General features: G+C 50.5%; 1 pseudogene; it reads left to right on the top strand.

Moving 5' to 3' along the window:
• Positions 1-4,795: 4,795 nt before the first annotated feature.
• The window catches only part of LOC135535764 (uncharacterized), an 18,078-nt pseudogene continuing 17,873 nt past the window's right edge, over positions 4,796-5,000 (top strand).

The following is a 5,000-nucleotide window of genomic DNA, read 5'->3' on the forward strand; positions in this document are numbered from 1 at the left end:
TTGAAACTTCCACTATAATTGACAACCCCTCCCACAAGGCTCACACAGCAATCAGAAGTCTGTCACACACAGACATTAAATTAAATACACTGCTCAAAAAAATTAGGCTAACACTTAAACAACACAATGTAACTCCAAGTCAATCACACTTCTGTGAAATTAAACTGTCCACTTAGGAAGCAACACTTGATTGACAATAAATTTCACACGCTGTTGTACAAATGGAATAGACAACAGGTGGAAATTATAGGCAATTAGCAAGACACCCCCAATAAAGGAGTGGTTCTGCAGGTGGTGACCACAGCCCACTTCTCATTTCCTATGCTTCCTGACTGATGTTTTGGTCACTTTTGAATGCTGGCAGTGCTTTCACTCTAGTGGTAGCATGAGATGGAGTCTACAACCCACACAAGTGGCTCAGGTAGTGCAGCTCATCCAGGATGGCACATCAATGCGAGCTGTGGCAAGAAGGTTTGCTGTGTCTGTCAGCGAAGTGTCCAGAACATGGAGGCGCTACCAGGAGACAGGCCAGTACATCAGGAGACGTGGAGGAGGCCGTAGGAGGAGGGCAACAACTCAGCAGCAGGACCGCTACCTCCGCCTTTGTGCAAGGAGGAGCACTGCCAGAGCCCTGCAAAATGAACTCCAGCAGTCCACAAATGTGCATGTGTCTGCTCAAACGGTCAGAAACAGACTCCATGAGGGTGGTATGAGGGCCTGATGTCCACAGGTGGGGGTTGTGCTTACAGCCCAACACTGTTTTGCATTTGCCAGTGAACACCAAGATTGGCAAATTCGCCACTGGCGCCCTGTGCTCTTCACAGATGAAAGCAGGTTCACACTGAGCACATGTGACAGACGTGACAGAGTCTGGAGACGCCGTGGAGAACGTTCTGCTGCCTGCAACATCCTCCAGCATGACCGGTTTGGCGGTGGGTCAGTCATGGTGTGGGGTGGCATTTCTTTGGGGTGCCTCACAGCCCTCCATGTGCTCGCCAGAGGTAGCCTGACTGCCATTAGGTCACGAGATGAGATCCTCAGACCCCTTGTGAGACAATATGCTGTGCGGTTGGCCCTGGGTTCCTTCCACGCAAGACAATGCTGAGACCTCATGTGGCTGAGGTGTCAGCAGTTCCTGCAAGAGGAAGGCATTGATGCTATGGACTGGCCCGCCCCGTTCCCAGACCTGAATCCAGTTGAGCACATCTGGGACATCATGTCTCGCTCCATCCACCAATGCCACGTTGCACCACAGGAGATGCCAAGGCGTTGTAGGGAGGTCATACAGGCACGTGGAGGCCACACACACTACTGAGCCTCATTTTGACTTGTTTTAAGGACATTACATCAAAGTTGGATCAGCCTGTAGTGTGGTTTTCCACTTTCATTTTGAGTGTGACTCCAAATCCAGACCTCCATGGGTTGATAAATTTGATTTCCATTGATCATTTTTGTGTGATTTTGTTGTCGGCACATTCAACTATGTAAAGAAAAAAGTATTTAATAAGAATATTTCATTCATTCAGATCTAGGATGTGTTATTTTGGTGTTCCCTTTATTTTTTTGAGCAGTGTATATTATATTTAATTTAACCATTCATATATGCGCAGTAGGGATTTGGCTACAGTAGTGATGTGGTTACGGTAGTAATGGGGCTACGGTAGAGATGGGGCTACGGTGGTGATGGGGCTACGGTGGTGATGGGGCTACGGTGGTGATGGGGCTACGGTGGTGATGGGGCTACGGTAGAGATGGGGCTACGGTAGAGATGGGGCTACGGTGGTGGTGGGGCTACGGTGGTGGTGGGGCTACGGTGGTGATGGGGCTAGGGTGGTGGTGGGGCTAGGGTGGTGGTGGGGCTACGGTGGTGGTGGGGCTAGGGTGGTGATGGGGCTAGGGTGGTGGTGGGGCTAGGTGGTGATGGGGCTACGGTGGTGGTGGGGCTACGGTGGTGGTGGGGCTAGGGTGGTGATGGGGCTAGGGTGGTGGTGGGGCTAGGGTGGTGATGGGGCTACGGTGGTGGGGCTACGGTGGTGGGGCTACGGTGGTGGTGGTGGGGCTACGGTGGTGGTGGGGCTACGGTGGTGATGGGGCTACGGTGGTGATGGGGCTAGGGTGGTGATGGGGCTGCGGTGGTGATGGGGCTGCGGTGGTGATGGGGCTGCGGTGGTGATGGGGCTAGGGTGGTGATGGGGCTGCGGTGGTGATGGGGCTGAGGTGGTGATGGGGCTGCGGTGGTGATGGGGCTGCGGTGGTGATGGGGCTGATGTGGTTACGGTGGTGATGGGGCTGCGGTGGTGATGGGGCTAGGGTGGTGATGGGGCTCACAGTGTGGTGATGGGGCTGCGGTGGTGATGGGGCTACGGTAGTGATGGGGTTACGGTAGTGATGTGGTTACGGTGGTGATGGGGCTACGGTGGTGATGGGGCTACGGTGGTGATGGGGCTACGGTGGCGATGGGGCTACGGTGGCGATGGGGGCTACGGTGGCGATGGGGGCTACGGTAGCGATGGGGCTACGGTAGCGATGGGGCTACGGTAGCGATGGGGCTACGGCAGCGATGGGGCTACGGTAGTGATTGCTAGTGTTGCACATTTTGGGGAGTATTCAGAGGTGGAAATGTTCCGTGGGATTTAACAGAAATATATGCAAATTAATATTAATACCATTTAAATGTAGATGTTTTTTTTCATTGGATATATTTACCATATCATATGGAGACAGAAACATAAACCTTATCATAAGTAGACATAATTGCAAATTATTGAATATTTGCAATAGAAAAAAATTAAAAATAAATTATTTAGTTACGAATTGAACTTTAAGTGAGTTGACTCTTCACATGGGATGATTTCACTGAACAACAAAAGAAAGGGAATATTGAATGATCCCCAATGATCCATCACATCTCCCAAACACGTTTTCAACATACATCTGTGAAATGATAGTCTCGGAACTAAAGCTTTGGTTGTCTTCCTCTCAGACTTCCATGTCTTCTCCCTGGACCTCAATGTCCACCTCTTGAACATCAGACTCTGAGGCCTCATCTTCACTGTCACTTTCCAACCTTGTTGAGGATGGCTCGTTGTCAGGCCCAAAAAGCCTCAAATTTGCCCGGATGGCCACCAATTGTTCCACCCTTGTATTGGTCAGCCGGTTGCTTGCTTTGGTGTGTGTGTTCCCAAACAAGGACCAGTTGCCCTCTGAGGTGGCTGATGTTGGTGGGATTTGGAGGATGATGGAGGCAACAGGGGAAAGAGCCTCGGATCCACAAAGTCCCTTCCACCAGGTGGCTGATGAGATATGTTGGCACGACTGCCATATTGCATCTCCATCCCAAAGCCCTTGCTGGGAAGTGTACTTCGCCAGTCTGCCAAGAACCTTGCCCTCATCTAGGTCAAGGGGGCGAGACACAGTAGTGATGACAACATAGGCCTTGTTGATCTCTGCACCAGACGGGATGCTCTTGCCAGCATACTTGTGGTCCAACATGTACGCTACGGCTTTTTGGTCTTCAGAGAGAGAAGTCTTCACGCTTTTTGATGTATTTCAGAACTGCAGTTTCCTCTGCTTGGAGCAACAGTGACGTGGGCAGGGCAGTACAGATTTCTTCTCTTACATCTGCAAGCAGAGTCTGAACATCAGACAGGATGGCATTGTCTCCATTAATCAGTGCCATGGCTACTGCTATAGGTTTCAGGCTGCTTACCACTCTCTCCCCAAAATACATCAACCCAGGAGGATCCTCTTGATGGGACTGTCCATATCGGCAGACTGTGATATGGCCATTTCTCGGAGAGACTCCTTCCCCTCCAGGAGACTATTAAGACATGATGACAACACCACCCCAATGGGTGTTGCTGGGCAGCTTCAATGTGGTGTTCTTATTCTTCTCACTTTGCTTGGTGAGGTAGATTACTGCTATAACTTGATGACCCTTCACATACCTAACCATTTCCTTGGCTCTCTTGTAGAGTGTATCCATTGTTTTCAGCGGCAATGATGTCCTTGAGGAGCAGATTCAATGCATATGAGCAGCACAGCCAATTGGTGTGATGTGAGGGTAGGACTCCTCCCACTTTAGACCAATCAGCCGTCATGTTCACAGCGTTGTCTGTCACCCAGTGCAAATACCTTCTGTGGTCCAAGGTCATTGGCTGGCTTCATCTCATCTGCAATGTAGAGACCGGCGTGTCTGTTGTCCCTTGTGTCTGTGCTCTTGCAGAATACTGGTTGAGGGGTGGAGATGTAGTTAATTATTCGTTGCCCACAAACATTCGACCACCCATCAGAGATGATTGCAATACAGTCTGCTTTCTCTAGGATTTGCTTGACCTTCACTTGAACTCTGTTGCATCCAGCAAATGAGTAGATAAAGCATGTCTGGTTGGAGGGGTGTATACTGGGAAAATCATTTTCAGAAATCTCTTCCAATACACATTGCCTGTGAGCATCAGAGGTGAACCAGTTGCATACACAGCTCGAGCAAGACATTCATCAGCATTTCTCTGACTACGTTTCTCCATTGAGCTGTTGCTATCGATAATGTGTCTGATTCATCATTTTCACCTCAAATAGAAGTAGAGGGACTTTTGTCAGAGGTTGCTTGTTGTGAGCGCTGAGGGAACTTTATGCACTTGGCCAGATTCTGCATCTTTGTTGCGTTCTTCAAATGATTTGGCACAGTATTTGGAAGTGTACACAGCTTTAACTTCTACATTGGCTGATGTCGTGGGGCTACATTGGCGGATGTCGTGGGGCTACATTGGCGGATGTCGTGGGGCTACATTGGCGGATGTCGTGGGGCTACATTGGCGGATGTCGTGGGGCTACATTGGCTGATGTCGTGGGGCTACATTGGCTGATGTCGTGGGGCTACATTGGCTGGCGTCGTGGGGCTACATTGGCTGGCGTCGTGGGGCTACATTGGCTGGCGTCGTGGGGCTACATTGGCTGGCGTCGTGGGGCTACATTGGCTGGCGTCGTGGGGGCTACATTGG

Source organism: Oncorhynchus masou, unplaced genomic scaffold, assembly GCF_036934945.1.
Source record: "Oncorhynchus masou masou isolate Uvic2021 unplaced genomic scaffold, UVic_Omas_1.1 unplaced_scaffold_5126, whole genome shotgun sequence".
Classification (NCBI taxonomy): Eukaryota; Metazoa; Chordata; class Actinopteri; order Salmoniformes; family Salmonidae; genus Oncorhynchus; species Oncorhynchus masou.